The sequence below is a fragment of the Sapajus apella genome, unplaced genomic scaffold (genome assembly GCF_009761245.1).
Source record: "Sapajus apella isolate SASKATOON/1434 unplaced genomic scaffold, GSC_monkey_1.0 scaffold47, whole genome shotgun sequence".
Classification (NCBI taxonomy): domain Eukaryota; kingdom Metazoa; phylum Chordata; class Mammalia; order Primates; family Cebidae; genus Sapajus; species Sapajus apella.
This window is the reverse complement of record NW_022436987.1, coordinates 22,928-40,041: the sequence shown is the minus strand read 5'-3', so window position 1 is coordinate 40,041 and position 17,114 is coordinate 22,928. Positions and strand designations below refer to the sequence as shown.

Genomic DNA, 17,114 nt, shown 5'->3' with positions numbered 1-17,114 from the left:
AGTCTCATAGCATTAAATAACTTACTGAAGCAGCTGAACCATAAACAATCACTTATTTACATACCTATCTGTATAAGAAAGCTTAGGGTCACAAAATAGATGTGTTTAAAAAAGAAATCTAAATCACAAAATAAAACAAGTCAATGAAATACCCTATTTTACATTTCCACAAGCAGAAATCTACTTGTACATGATGGTCTATCGGTGAACATTTAGCTTACAATCCCTTCTTATTCCTTCCTTAGATTCGTCAAAAGCTTAAAACAGATTTCCCACCATATATTTTAATAAGTTACAATGAGTCTTTCTCTAGAGAGCCTGCTGGAACTGTCTGCTTTTGAAACAAAATTGTAAATGTTAGGGTTGTGGGCTTTCTATGGCAGTTCCAAGGGAAAAGCACCGTTAGGTTTTCCACACTCCCCAGGAAGCTGACACTTGGAATGTTACAGCACCTCTGCACCTTAACAGAATCAAGTATTTCATTGAAAACTCTCCTTGTTCTAAACATGTGTGGGTGGTCCTCTGTTATGCAATACAATGAGTCAGTAAAGTAATGGGGGGGAAAAAAACGGAAGACTAAACTTGATGCCTGTTTTCCTGTTACCTAGAACATATACAATTATCAGAACTGAGTTATTTTCCCAACTCTAATATGCTATAAGGAAATAGCTCTTAATGGACAGAGCCATGTTATAGTACAATTCCTCTTGTTTGATTTGGGCTTGGGGAGGCATTTGATGGTAACAGGAAATTTGTTTTCACAATATTTCAACAAGAATTTTTTGTAATTCTGTATCAGACTTCAGTACCTATATCTGTCCACTCAATTTTTGTATTTTATCACCTTGAGACATGAGAACCATTTGACTCTACTGAAACCTATCCTGTCCCATCATCTCCTTTTGGAAATACCTCTCATGAATTATACTGAGAATGGTGGGATGAAACTAAACTGAAGTGGTTCAAGTCAGAAGAGACCACTATTATCTAGTTCCAAAGGAAATGTTAATATTGGTGATACACTTCCTAGTATCATAATTGACAACAACTCACAATCTATTTTATAAACTGCAAGTTTCTAACACTTGAATTGAAAGGACACAGTAAAAACACAAACCATGTGATTAGAATACATACTGCAGTTAGAATGGAACTCTATACAGCAAGGATAAATAACTTCTGTATACAAATATGCATCTTATACTACATCATTTGAAATTCTAAAAACAGAATGTGCTTTTAAAATATTTACAACTTAGAAACGGCCTCCAACCATTGCTAACAATGATTTATTTTACAAGAAATACTTCGAGAGAACATTTTATAACTTCAAAAGTGTATGCCAGTTTTCTAGCAATGATTGGAAGATGTTGGAACAATGGCACCACAAAATAGTACAGCTTATTTTAAGTGGGTGCATGTGGTTAAACACCAGAAGTTGTGTAGAGTTAACACCGTCTTGATTTTAACAGGTTCATATTATATGACGTAAAATCTTCAATTTGTTTCATAGTAAACAGACTTAACAAACTGATTCTCTCAAGGTTAATGCCTAACTGAAACATTTACATATTTAAAATGATGAAACTCTTATTTTGCTTACAATATGTGCCTACCAATTGTCAAAATACAGTCAGGAATACGCACTCCATTTGTTAATATTTTTACCTCTGGTGAAATGGATGAGAGGAAGACATAGTAAATGACAACATGCCTTTGCTAGTGCAGTTTTTTTTCCCCCAAGTGCTGTTAAAGTCACTAAGAGTGAGAGACAAGCCTTTCAGACCCAATAGTTATAGGGCCCTGCAACATGTGTGAGAGCATAAGGGGACACGGTGACATTGTCATGGCTTAATGTTAATGCTTCATGAGAAGAAATTTGGTTGAATTCCTTCACTGGACAGTTCCATATCTTCATGAGCTGAGCTGCCTGGTATTTCTGCTGAGGTCTTCATTTTCTTCTTAGCTTCTTTAACCCCAAACTTCTTTAGTTCAAAACAGTGTTGGGGCTTATTCAGGTTTTTGTGCTGCAAAAAAAGGCAGGTTGGATAATTGATTGGGGTATTCAAAGAGTGGCAGCCTGCAGCTCTAACCAAGTTCACTAAATCAAGATTAAGCTGTGAACAGGTGCGATACTCACTCCACCAATATTTGCATCCAAAAAGATGTGCTCACTGACCAATACTCAAAAATGTGGGGCGATTTCTCCTCTGCAGGTGACAAGGGGTCATCAGATAGGGGCTCCTCTGCTTCAGAATGCTGCTCATCTTCCATTGGAGAAGAGGCAAGGTCTTGAGAGGTTAGGAAAGGAGGGCTGCTACTTTGGCTGATGAGGCTTTAGTGGCTCAGTCACACCAGTAGGAGGCCCAGAATTAATGAGGGGCTCTGTCACAGAGGCAGACAGGGTGGGGAGAGGAGTAACTTCACCAGGCCGTGAAATGCGAGGGCCTTCTGCAGCAGCTGCACTGGCACTGCTGAGTGTTCCCAAGGGTATCCTGCAGTGGGGAGTGCTGCTGCTGCTTAAAACACACACGAAGCTGTGGCATTATTCTACGATGGAGTTGGTGTGGCTGAAGCAGTCTTCAGGGACTAGGAGAAGCCTGGAGATGCCCCTTCAACTGGGTGAAAAGGCAGATGGCATCAGCGAATAGGTTTTAGTGTTGTCTGAACGTTTTAAGATAAAGTGGGGATCACTATCACTTTGTACTTGAGGTTGCATGGTCTGTTAACTCCCTAAGTTTGGTGATGACCAAGCCTTACTGTTGTTGAGTTGTTCTGCTTGATTTGGGGAATAGGTTTCTTCTCCACTGCCCTTATGTGCAAGAACATCTGTCACCACAGCACACTTCTTACGAGAACGGGTAATAGGCTGACAAACACATTGTTTTTGTGGCGCGCTGTCAGTTCAATGGCCCCAGATTTGATCTTAGCTTCCATTCATTTCTTGGAGCCAAACTCATGTGTGTCTGAAAGTTGATAAAGAGGTAGCACATGGAGCTGCTGCTCTTGTGGAATAACACCTAAAGATCAGTTATCTCCTCGAGTTAAAGTACAAACCACCATGCTTCCAGTAATCGTGTTGTGAATGTCCCTGTGCGGATGGGCACAGAAGTCCAGGCAAGTGGTGACCCCAGAGAAGGGATGACCTTCCTTGCTGCCAAGCCGACATTCTCTGGCAACATTTTCATATTCCACATGATTCTGAAATTCAGGTAAGCTACCACAGCATCCTGCTTATAAATTGGAGCTAACCATGTAGCCAACCTGTAAGTTTGGTAGAAGTCCAAGCCCCAGAAGATTTAGAATTGTTCCAAGTTCTCCCTTAAACACACAAAAGATAACCCTTGAAGATAACTTATAGCCATCCAAGTACATTCTCCATGAACAGCCAAAAAAGGATGAATCTCCACAAGTCTCTAGATCATATTCCTTGATATGTACAGGTACGATTTTCATTGAGGGTACATCTTCAGTCAGTAGAATGCCCATTGTATGACTTGAGATTCTGAGTTCTGAATAGCAGTCAGCCATTGGAAAAGGAATGCCATCCCATACCATGAGTACAGCCATCATAGCAGTTGGACAGTGGTGGCCTGTATGTTGCTGGACCCAAGGAATTCTTAATCACTGCTTAAAACTCAGCAACTAGACAACCATGACAGCTTGTCCCTTTACCAGTGTAAACTGTTCCTATCCTTACTGTTTCCTTTTTGACCATACCTAATCTCTGACTTCCCTGACAACAGAAACACATGGTCCTGCCCCAAGGTATATATAATACGGGCCTTTGTCTTGAACGAGTAATACCAAAAGACAGTAGCAGATAAGCAGTTCAGAATCCTTAGATATAGACGCTACGTTTTTGTAGTGTTAGTAAAGTTTGAGATGACTGAAATTTTTCTGTGCCCACTGGACAACTCTGATGTTCCAACACTGAGTGAACAGGCTTCCTCTTCACTTTTGGTAGAAACCAATGTAATTCCACCTGAACACGCTACATTTACATTCCTGAGAGTTAGTGCTGACTCCAGTAAGGGTGTTGGATGAGAGATACCAGGCAATGTTGGCAATTGGTGACGCATGAGTTGCTCCTTAACCTGCTGAAACTGTATTTGATCATTGCCAGGCATCACGTTAGCTCACTGGCTAGGTGCAGAGGAGGGCAGGGTCAAAGGATGGGCTTTCTGGTTAGCATTCACCATTAATTGTATCTCAGAATTAGAAGCTTTATCAGTGAATGCCTTCCTGTTGGATTCTGTTTTAAGATATAAGCTGAGTGAATCCAATGGTTCAGCATTCATCTTTCCCCTGCTGGTTTAGGTTATCTCTAATTTTATCTGAATAGAGGAAATACTGTTTTGGGCTGTATAATGAACCTCATTTGAGCCACTGCTTTCCATATTTTGGTTAAGGAAGAAACCTTCCCAAATACAGTAGGAAAATCATGTGGACAAAATTGCCCAAAATTATGACATTTGGATAACATTGAAAAGTCAAATAGTGCCATAAGCATAGGACAACGTTGCCCACTTCTGATTTTGTTGATTACAACTGTGGGCTCTTTTCATCTCCTGATGGGGTGGATTTTCTTTGTGGGCTGTGTTCCTTGCTTTAATGCTGAACCATGATTTTGTAGTCTTGAAGGTGTTTTCTGTTGTATTGTGCCCTTTATAATCCTTTGGATATATACCCAGTAATGGGATTGCTGGGTCAAATGGAATTTCTTTCTAGGTCCTTGAAGAATCGCCACGTTGTCTTCCACAATGGTTGAACTAATTTACACTCCCACCAACAGTGTAAAAGTGTTCCTATTTCTCCACATCCTCGCCAGCATCTGTTGTCTCCAGATTTTTTAATGATCGCCATTCTAACCGGCATGAGATGGTATCTCAATGCTTTGATTTGCATTTCTCTGACCACTGACGAGCATTTTTTCATGTTTGTTGGCCTCATGTATGTCTTTTGTAAAGTATCTGTTCATATCCTTTGCCCACTTTTGAATGGGCTTGTTTTTTTCTTGTAAATCTGTTTTAGCAAGTTGTCCCAACTGTGTTGCAACGTCTTCAATGGAAGTATGGGCTACATCCTGACATGACACATCATCTGAGTCCAGATTTTTGCTGCTGTCCAGTGCCTGGTTACAATACCTCAATTCATTATTTCTTGGTGTCAACATGCAAATTCTCAGAACAACTGTCAAGAGTAATTATTCCTGGACCCATACTTGTATTGGTGTCAGTCTTGGATAAGTTTGAAGTTGGTATAAAAAGAAAATGAGTTTGACTTTTGAATATTCATGTGACTTTGTGGATGCTTGGGTTAGTGGCTAAGCTGATAGGTGATTTAGATAGCATGGTTTGCCCATTGGGAACCATGTTGCATGAACTTTGTTTTCCCAAAGATGGACGGTGATGGTTTGACTCTCCATGTAAATTTGGGTCTTGGAGATCTTAGTATAGAGGATAGCTTTGAAAGTTATTTAGCAAACTGGCTGTTGTCTTGTCTGATGAACTGACTTAATTGGTGTTCTTCATCCTTCTAAGTTTGGCTACCACTTAATGCAGTGTTAATCTCCTATCCATTAACAATAAGACACTTGGTTGAACTGGAGATCCATATTTTGGTTGAGCACCTTCGTTGTGTATACTAGCATGACAACTTCTGTTGCAGTGTGAAGAATGTGGGATGGAATTGAAGTTAAAGTCAGGCTACTGGAATGCTAAAACATGATTTCTCCCCTTGAGATGATCACAATTCATATCAGCAGCAACTGAGCTCACAGCATTGTTAGTTTGCAGTGTCTTTTAGGAATTTATAAGAATTGTTTTTAATGTCTTGCCACATTCTTCACTATTGAATTTTTAAATGACACATTTGTTTCAGTGGGAAAATAGTGTACATGTTTAACGCTATTTCTTAGTTTGTACAAACAATTTTGGAGGTTTGGTTCATTTGTCAACCTCAGTTTTTTGGTTTTTCAGCTTCTGGGACATTCACACTGAATTCTGACATGATCAGTTAAATGGATTTTTCTTGTGTGTCCACTTCTCCACTCAATGCCTGTCATGCTTGCTTTCTTAGTTACCTTTTCAAAAGGATGTGGGTTTGATTCCAATTTTTCTTCCCCATGCCACATCTAATGTATTTATGGAGTCTGACTTGGGGCCACTTACTGATTGGTTGTCAAAATCTGCCTTTAAAACTTTGGACTGCTTTTCCCTCTGGGGCCACTTGTTTTCCTTGATACTCTCCAGATTCCTCCTGACAAGCTACAAACAAGTGACCCTTGGTGCTAAATCAGATCAAGAGACCCTTCAAAGCTGTATACAGGAAGTTGAGGAAGACCCCGTGAAGCATGGAAGAGTCCTCTCTCAGGGGGTAATGGGAGCCCCTTAGTTTTAGCTGGCAGGAAGCTTATATGAACCTGCTTCTGAGTTTCTACATTGCTTATAGCTGTTACTGGAGGTTATGAATTTTTCTGAGTTTGAGGAGTGTGTTCTGAGCAAAAAGGCAAAAATATGTATAACACTCTGGACTGCAAGTCCATATGAGACAGTGCTTTGGGGCCTGGGCCATTGGGAAGGAGCATTAAGGTAGCAATTGGATTTGAAGGAACAGAAAGGAAGACAGGCACATCTAGGACAACACTCTCTCTCATACAAAGTTTCTTGTTGCTCTAAAACAGTATCAAAGGCCTTTCCTTGGACTTGGAATATCACCGGGAATCTCTGGATCTGGAGTCTCACCCTGGGCCTCACCATGACCTGGATCAGCCCCTAAAATTTCCAATTGATGTGGGATATCACCAAGCACCTGTCCTAGGCCCGAGGTGGTATCAGGAACTTCCTGTTGATTTCCAGTAGCACTGAAGTTCACGTGATCTGGTTTTAGCACCAAGGGTCACTTGTTTTGAGCCTTCCAAGAATCTTACTAGAGGTAGAAGTTGCCCTACCACTAGCCAAGCAATTAATAAGGTTAAGGTTATACCTGAATTGAACCTTAGACTGAAGGTGGGGTAGCAATCTCATTCATTATCACTGGGATTTGGGTAAGAATCAGATAACTTAGATTCTACTCGAGAGCCCAAGTCTGCTAACTGAATGCTGGGGTTTTCTTGAGAGGTAACTTTGGGGCTTGTTCTTTGGGGCAAAGGAGCACGCAGTCATAAGCAAACATTTTGGGAGAACCACTGGTATCATTCAATGTCTCTTCAGAAAACAGTCCTTCAACATGTCATGTCCCTTCCAGTAGCCCAGGAAGGATCTCAGCTACAGGGTCACTGTGGGTTGGGATACTGATTTTGGAATACTCTACTCCTTGGGACCCAGACTGAGTTGTCTCTTGGCTCTTACCGTTTTAAAGAGGGATTTTGCACACCAATATGGACTCGGTTCCAACGCGAGACACCCGAATCGTTCTTTGAGTGCTTTACTCGCAGATCGGGGAGTATCGTATAATCACAATCAGGTTGCTTTTCTAAACCCTTAGGAAGTGGAACATTTTTGGTTTTGGCTATGACCAGTGGGAGTTGGGAGTGACCTGCTAAGAGGTGCTTTGTAGAGCCATTGTAAACCCAGTTCAGGTTAAGGACTCTGGGTTCTGACAAAGACCCTCAGTCCTATCCAAATTCAAGCATGCTGCTCCAGCTCTTTCAGAAGGCTTCTGACTGGCATAGGTGGTTTAGGTTCTGTTTTTTTCCTCTTCTTGGATTGTTTTAACTTTCCAGGGCTTGCAGTATTGACTGATGCCATATTTTTGTTGGCTGTCTTGGTAGTCTATCATAGTTGGCTGTTTTTCTTTGTTTACATCTTCCTGACTAATCTGGAAGGCCTTGCATGGTGAGACTGAGACATAGCTACAGAGTAAGAAAAAATGAAAAAGCACAGAAGTCATTGGTCCTTTGGAAAGTCTCACTTCTGAGGAGAATCTGGATGCACTGCTCTTGCCCTCAGTCACCAAATGTTTCGGTCATTGGCCAGGTCACACGTGCAGGGCAGCACATGCAAGGCCCCCAGCTCCAAGCCTGCAACAGCACAAACCAGCCCTCAGGCAAACTTTCCAACTGGTGCTCATTCCCACAACTTTGGAGCTTGGGGTCCCCATAGGCATGAGGAGTGTGGTTACTTCAGGGAGAAGCCTACATACTCCAAGCACAGTCAAGGCCCAAGCCCCAGAGGTGGGGAGTTGCTTCCCAAAGGTCCACAGTAGAGAGGCAGGTAGGGCTGCAAGACATGGTTGGGAAGCGGTGTGTTATGGGGCAGGCTACGCACATAAAATTGCACAGAAGCAGATTGTGCGGCCACTCCCTGCCAGGTCAGCACCCGGAGCAGCAGTCTCCCCAGGACAGACCTCAGGGAGTCCCTTATTCCTCCTCACTTGGCTTTGAGAGAAGTCTTTTAAAAGTAGTCATTTTATATCTCTTTTCAAAGGTATTAGTTCTTCCCAGGGATCCACTGCTGTGGGAAAAATGTCGACATTCCTGTGAGACTTGCCATAATTGTGTTAGCATGGGTCTTCCCAAGAACAGATAAAGATGGAATTAGATATCTCAGAGGCTTATTTGAAGGCAGCGGGAGGGAAAATGGCCACAAAAGAAGATGGAGAGGAATGTCAAGAGAGGCTAGGGGCCATGAGGTCACAATGTAACTCTCATCTTTGGGAGGGTGGAAGGAAAACAAGGAGGGTCTTAGATGTCTGTGTGCCTCTAAGAAAGTTTTGCAAATGTTAATAGAAACCTTGAACAAGGGCACCTATAGAGCCCAGTATCTCAAAAGATTAGGCCTGTCTTAATACCTGTGCTCATTCACTGGTCAGAAACCGAAGTGGAGCCTGACAATGCCATGTATTTCTAGAGCACAGAGCACAGTGACTGAGGCCATCCAATATGCTGCCTGCATTCAAATCTGAAATGCATGTTTTCACGGCCACCACAGTCCATTCTTGCACTGCATGGATCTCCTTGAAACGTGTGGTGGGGGAGCATATCCTTCACAGCTCCAGTGGGCCTTCCTTTTTGAAGGGAAACTTAAGGTTAGTAGAACAAAATACAGGCCATTTTCTAGGAAGCTTTAGGCCACAGCTCTTGCCCTCATTCCTTTGCTACTCAATTCTTCTCACCCTCAACTATCACCATGGCAAATAAGAGTGGCTTACCTAGTGGGGTGACCCCCATTGCTTATTCCTGAGGGGACTGACACTTTAATCATACCCTTATCTGGGGAATGATTCACATGTGTGCCCATAGCCACAATGGGTCAAGAAGGTGGCAGAAAATGTCCAAGTGGATCACCTGGCTTCACATGTTTTCCACCTCTTTCACACATTGTATAAGGGGAACACACTCTTCCTGCTAATCAAGATCAATTACTTTTGCCAGTATGGCAACTCCTCACCTGTTGGTCCCTGGACATAGTAGTCCAAGGTATCATGGTGGCAACTGAGTTGGAGCTCAGAGGGACCTTGGGTCCCTCACCCAGAGTGAACCAGCTTTGGAAACCAGAATCTCCCCAGGAAGTTCCCTTTGAAGTGTGATAGCACCAGAGGCCTGTCCTCAGACAGAGGTGGTATCAGAAACTTCCTGTTGATTTTTCAGCCTTGAAGGTCTCTTGATCTGGTTTGCACCAAAGATCACTTGTTTTGAGGCTGCCACAAGGAATTTTATCATAGAATTAAGAGACCTAGAACCTATCAACAGCCAAGCAGGTAATAATGTTGTACCTGAATTGAACCATAGAATGAACTGGAAGTTGGGTAGTGATCATGTTCACTCTTAATGGAATCTAGGGAAGGATGAGATAGCTTAAGAGATTCTACTCATGAACCCAACTCTTCTAATTGAATGCTGGGATTTCCTTGAGAGGTAATTTTGGGGCTTGTTATTTGGGGCAATGTACTACAGACTGTCATGAGCAAACATTTTCGGGGAACCACTGGTATCATTCAATGTCTCTTTAGAGAACAGTCCTTTACCACAGAGTGTCGCTTCCAGTGGCCCAGGAAGGATCTCAGCTGCAGAGCCACTATGAGTAGGGATACTGATTCTTGAATCCTCAGCTGGTGGGACCAAGAGTTTCTCTTGGCTTTTACCTTTTAATTAAAGAGGATGTTGCACACCAATTGGCCTCTTTATCAGGAGGGCTTGGTTTCAATGAAGACATACTAATCTTTTGAGTGCTTATTCCCTAATCGGGGAGTATCTTATCACAATCATGTTGCTTTTCTAAACCCTTAGAAAGTGGAACCGTTTTGGATTTGGCTATGACCAGTGGGGGTTTTGAGAGTCGCCAGCTAAGACAGGCTCTTCATAATGCCATTGTAAACCCATTGTGGATTGTGGATTCTCTGTTCTGACACAGAACCTCAGTCCTATCCAAACTCACGTCTGCTGCTCCAGCTCTAGTCAGAAGGCTTCTGACTGACATGGGTAGTTTAGGTAAAGTCTTTATTCCTCATCTTTAATTGCTGTAATTTTCCAGGGATTAATGTCTTAATAGGTGCCACATCTTTGTTGGCTGCCTTGGTGGTCTTCTGTAGTTGGCTGTATTTCTTTTACATCTTCCTTCCTGACTAATCTGGAAGGTTTTGCATGCTGGGATTGAGACATAGCTACAGAGTAGGAAAAAATGAAAGAACAGGAAAGTTACTGGTCCTTTGGAAAGTCTCACATCTGAGGAGAATCTGGATGCACTCCTCTTGAGCTCAGTCACACAAGATTTTGGTTGCTGGCCAGGTCACGCTCCCAGGGAAGTGCATGGCTTCAGCTCCAAGCCTGCACCAGCCCTTAGGCATACTTTCCAACTGGTGCCCATCCCCACAACTTTGGAGCCTGGTGCCCATCCCCACAACTTTGGAACCTGGGGCCCCAGAGGGTATGAGGTATGTGGGCAGGTCGTTAGGAAGCCTATGGCTCCCAGCACATTCAAGGCCCAGGCCCCTGAGGTGGGGAGCCGCATCACAAAGCTCCACAATGGAGAGCTTTGTGTGTAGAGTTGCATGTCTTGGGTCGACCCAGGGGGGTGTCCTAGGGTGGCAAACCTGGGAGTAGAGGGTCCAGTGGCTGCCTGCACAAGACTGTGCAGGAGCAGACTACACAGCCACCCCATGCCAGGTCAGCCCCCTAGAGCAGCAGCTGTGTCCCCAGGACAGACCCCTGGGAGTCCCTTCATTTTTTTAAGTCCTTTAACAGAAGTCTTGGAAAAGATACCTCTGAAGACACTACTTGTAACAGGTATTAGCTTTTTCCAAGGGTGCTGTCAGCATAAAATTGAAGTCTTCTCTGTGGGACTTAACATAATTGTGTTAGAGTAGGTCTTCCCAAGAACAGATAAAGATGGAATTAGTTATATCAGAAGCTTACTGAATTGGGTTGGAGGGAAAATGTCCATAAAGGAAGATGGAGAGGGATCTCAAAGGCTAGGATCTGTGACTTCACAATGCAAGTCTCCTTTTTGAGGCTGGAAAACTAAAGCAGTTAATTCAAGGACATGCGAAGAAAGATGACTGCATTTCTAAATGTTTTGGAATGCTTAATGGAGACCTTGAACAAGGGCACCTATGTGGAGTCCAGTATGCCACAAGTTTAGGCCTATCTTAATAGCTCTTGTTTTCATTGGTCAGAAACAACCAAAGGGAACTGGAGCCTAGACAATGCCATGTATTTCTAGAGCACAGTGACTGACACCATCAAATATGCTGTCTGCATTCAAATCTGAAAGGCATGTTTTCATGGCCACCACAGTCCGTTCTTGCATTGCTTGGATCTCCTTGAAACAAATCTGGGGAGCATCTCCCTCATAGCTCCAGTGGGCCTCCCTTGCTGAAGGGGAAACTGACAGGAAGGTTAGTAGACTACAGTCCTTTTCTCTGAAGTTTTGGGCCACAACTCTTCTCCTCACTTCTTGGCTACTCAGTTCTTCTCACCCTCAATTATCACCATTTCAAATCTTGGTGGCTTCCCTAGTGAAATTCTTATTCCTGAGGGGGCTGACACTTGAATGATATGCTTATCTGGGTAATGAATCAAATGTATGCCCAATGTCACAAGGGGTCAAGGAAGCACCAAAAAATATCCAAGTGAATCAACTGGCTTCATATTTTACCCATCTCCCTTCAGACATTGTATAAAGGCAAGATTCTCTTCCTGCTACTCCTAATTACTTTTGCCAGTATGGCAACATCTCATCACCTGATGATCCCTGGGTGTAGTAGACCAAGGTCTGAATGACAGCCGTCAGTTGTAGTTTAATGGAACCTTGAGTCTTTTACCCAGAGTAACCCTGCTTTGGGAAGCAGAATCTCCAACCATGAAGAGCCAAGACTTCCAGAGATTGGAAAGTCAGTCTCCTAGTGAACTAATAGAAACGACTATACATAAGATAATCCATTTTTATCCCTTGGCTAGTACTATCTCTATAGTACTTCTATTGGAGAGCCAGCTCAATAGAGATACCTAATTAAGCACACATAATGTATTGAAGGGAGACATTTTGCTTTGGTGAAGTGTTTCTGAGATGCTGCTCTAGTTGTGGTCTTAGAAGGTATGCTCAATATCCTAAGGATAGCCGCTTCTGGTAGTTGAGATAATGTCATACTAATGAATCCCATGGTCATTAGCCCCATTCTATCCTGCACATGCTTTGCTGTGAAACATGCCCACTCCTTTGATCCTCTGCTGTGTCAGGTCACTTGCCTGCAGATAAGGAATTCTGGAAGCCGTCAAATCGGTAATGGCCAAGGCTCTGTGGACAAGAAAAGCAAACACATGGCCAAAAACAAACATAACTGAGTAGAAACCACTGGCCATCCCAGAATAGAGGCTCAATATAGTTCTGAACTGCCACTAAGTGGTCTCCTTGAGGAGCAATACATCTGGGCTTCAGGAACCATACATAGGATCTTCTGCCACTGAGGCCATTCTATAACCCATCATTCTAGTTCTGAGCTGAACAATGAAAGCTAGCTATCTTAAACTGGCAGAATCACTTCATCTACCTGAATGTTCAGTGCCTCTTCTGCTAGATGTCTTTTAAAGATACTAAAATCATTTTGGTGTGACTCCCATATACTCATGTTTATGCCCCTCTCCCAGTCCTCCTTGCTTCTAATCATCTAGTCCCTTTCTAAGCCCCTGACCACACAGACAGCCATTGGCCACTGCCCAGGCATTTAGAGAAATTCTCATCTTGGGCCACTTTTCTTCCACAGGAACTGGATAACCATGTATAACAGGTCTTACTAATTCAAGGGAGTGGAGAAGCAGTCTTTAAACAGCCCCATATATGGCGATAATGCACAAGCCATGCATCTTAGACCATAGCTTACTAACCCATCTGTAAACAGGCTCTAGCTTCAGTTGGTCATATGGCACTATTCTGTAGGGCCACTGATGGGATATGAGGAAGGAAGACTGGTGCAAATACTGTGGGTGCCCTGAGTCTGAGCCACCTGCTCGTGCAGCTTACATTCTGGTTCTGTCAGGCTTGGTCTCAGATTAACCTCTTCCACTGAACCTGTCCAGGTTTATAAGATGGAAGTCTATGGTGTTGTAGATCAGACAAACCCATTTTATAATAGGCTGTTTTGAATACATGATTACTTGGTAACCCATAACCACAGCCCAATAAAATGCCAGGAGCTATTTCTCAAAAGATCTACAATTTTATTACTGTAAACAGGACTAACTACAAAATACCAGGGATCTCTATAGTGATAATTCCATAAGCTTTATTCCGCATCTCTTACTGCTGGCACCACCAACACTTGTCTGTCATTTCCTAAGGTTTAAGTAGCAGTGATGCTTGCACCAAAGCCTGCTGTGTAGAATTCATTCCTGCTCTGGGCCTTCTTAAAGTTGGAAGCCTTCTCTGACTTTTCATATATGGACCAGGGCAGGATTCAAAGATGACAAATGTTATCTCCAGAATCCAAAGAGGCCTATTCATTGTGCCCTCCTCTGAGATAGCAGATGCAAGATGAAGTCCTTTTGTTTACCCTGGAGATGTTCAGTGTAACTCTGGACCTAATTAAATACTTCTGACATGATGGGTCCTAAAAATTCTTTGCAATTGTGTCTACCCTCTGGAGCATGTGCCTTACTAAGGCCTTTAAAGTACCTCATGTTATTTTGGCACAGTCAACATACTATTGGATCACTGCGCTCTGGGATGCTCAGGTAGGCCATGTCTTTTAGGACTATACTGTGGCACAAAACAACAAATGTGCCCAAGGCAAACTGAGTTTTACTGTCTGTCCCATATGAATATGAACATCCTGATCATCTTACACCTGGAGTAGAAAGCAATACAACTACCAACTTTATCATTCATTCAAAAAGCTTTCTATTCTAGGTGGGGAGACCAGTTTCAGAAGAAAGTCGATATGGCAGTTAACCCAGAATAGTAATTTAAGGGACTAGAAAAATAACCATTGAGTAGGTCTGTGGATCCAGGATACTGGAGACTGTTTAAAGCAGGGCTCTATTCTAGGTTTTAGTCTATGTAGTAAATAAAGGAACCATGATTACACTTCCAATTTCTGCATATCAATGTTGACTCAGACTGTTGAGTAATCTTCAGTCTGGTTATTCCTTCCCCAATGTACATTTGCCTGAGTAAGTTACTACAGGTGCCTTGAACTGAGATAATTAAGGTATATAATGGGGGCTTTTTCACTGCTATTCTGCTTAAGGATTCAGGTACCTCTTCAATGAGTTGACCTAGAAACTGACACAAGTTTGGGAAATGGGACCGACATTGACTTCACTAGTGATTATCTCAGGCTCCTGATCCTCCATTTTTGTCTTGCTCCTCAGTGGTGAGCAGATATTGATGGCTGCATATCCAATATCGGTCTTTGGGGGACAATACTTAACAATCTCCACAAGTCTCTATGGGTCAAGCCCCCCTCTGACTTTTCCAGCTCTTAGAGAACTGCAGACTTCTGAATTCTTGATGTTAAATGTTACTGCCTGGCCTCACTACATAGCTTCCGTATCCCCGTAGGTAGTGATAAGTCTATTTCTGTGACTACCTCTGACTTTCCCCTGACCTGAAGAAAAGCATCACTGCACTACTTAGTAGTGTTGGTGTTCATGTCATCAGATCATTTATGATGGCCTTTGTGAATATTGTCTTCTGGTTTCTCCCATTGGACATGATCTTCTCCCCTTATGTCTATTACAATATGTTCCCTTCACCCTTCTATCCTCCAGGGAAAGTATTTTGCTTTGCTGAACAGTGGCCATCGCTACTTCTCAGGCTTACAAGAGCCACCCTAGTGAAAGCTCCCCGGCCCTCATCACAAGACATGTGATGGGTGTGGCTCATGTGTTCAACTGTCACACATACATAAACACCTTACACAATGAAGACCATGCAGATGGGCAGGGAGGACCCAGTGCTCCAGCCCCACAGCAGCATGCAGGGCAAGAAACTGTGACTCCCAAAGCTCAAGTGGATGTGCTACAATGCATTATTATCCTTGCCATCTGCAGACAGCTTAAGTGTTAACTCGGTGAACCCTGTGCCTTTTTGCAAGGGCAGAGGGCCAGTGTGACAGCTTGCTTGTATCCTGAGCTCTTGTCTGGCATCCAGACAAATAGTTAAGACACAAACTTGAAGGATAAATGTGGGAGGTTTGAGTGGTGGATGTGGCTCTCAGCAGGATGGCTGGGGAGCTGGAAAGGGGATGGAGTAGAAAATAATCTTCCGCCAGAGTTTGGCTATCCTGTTGCCCACTCTTCCCTGACTGCCCCTGCCAAGCTCATGAGTTCATATGCTCCTTTTCTCTTTGCCATGCTGTTCTCTTCTGTACATCTCGTCTGCTCATCTGTTTATGGAGCCTGGGGTCTGGGGTTTATATGGGTATAGGATAGGGAAGCATGGCAGGTCAGAAAGCAACTTTGAGGCGTGAAGGGACACAGGTATTCAGGCTGGAGAGAATGGGACCTTTGCCGAGGAACTGCCCTCTTCTAGCCACTAGCTCCCAGTCTGTACTCCCCTCTGAAGAGGCATATTAGAATATGGATAACAATCTTAGCTACTTGCTGTTTGACAGGTGGTGGGTGGAATTTATGGGAAAACAGTCAGATTCCTCTCAGAGGTCTATTTAAGGGCCTCTAGCAAAAGAAAGCCATTGTCTGAGACTCCAGTTGCCTCACCATTTGGAGTGAGGTGTGCTCACTCCCCTTATTGGGAGTGGGAGAACCCCTGGCTCCAGCTCCACAGCAGGGAGGGGAGAGCCTGCATCTTCCGAAGCCCACGTAAGCATGTGTTACAATGTGCTCAGTCAGATGGGTGGGAAGATGGAAAGAGAATGGACCAGAATTGACTACTAGATGAGCTGAAATGCCTAATTTGCAGGCCAAAGTCACCAGGGAGAGACTTGATGTGGTAAAGATAATGTGACCTTCAGAGGGTGAATGGTACCTTCCAGAGGGTGGAAACTGATTTTTGAAAAACAAAAGCTGACTAAAGCTCAGTTTATGTGTATGTGGTGCCCAAAGGCAAACACCAGAGCTGTTTTTATCAGGCCGTCCTGTCCTCTCCCTCCTTTATTCCTTTTTTTAGAACACATATTCCAGTTGATAAGATGGACTTATATGCAAAAGGATAAATGATTTCATACACAAATGTACAAAAAATACACAACAGGATTCTAATATTTCAAGTTAATTTTTAAAATAAAGTGCTTCTAAAATACATTTACGGTTAGCCTCCAACAATTGATTACCAACAACAATGATATATTTTACACAAATATTTTAGGAGCAAACATTTCATAAGCTTATTTCAAAAGAATATGCCAACTTTCTAGTAATGATTGGAAGATGTTGGAGCACAGGCACCATGAAATAAAAACTCAGCTTATTTTTTAACTGGGTGCATGTGGTTAAACACCAGAAGCTGTGTAGAGTTAACACTGCCTTAATTTTATATCACAGAACATGAACCTGATAAAATCCTCTAAAAATGACTTATTTCTTAGTAAACAGACTTAATTTGAAGCACCAAACTGAGTGATTCTATCAAGGTTAATGCCTCACTGAAACATTTATGTATTTAAAACTATAAAACTCTTATGTTGCTTAAAATGTGCACCTTCTACCTATTGTCAAA

The 17,114-nt window shown here is 42.8% G+C and overlaps 1 pseudogene; it reads right to left on the bottom strand.

Annotated features, from left to right (window-relative positions):
* Window positions 1–1,780: 1,780 nt before the first annotated feature.
* Window positions 1,781–7,853, bottom strand: LOC116524964 (annotated as a pseudogene).
* Between the last annotated feature and the right edge of the window lie 9,261 nt (window positions 7,854–17,114).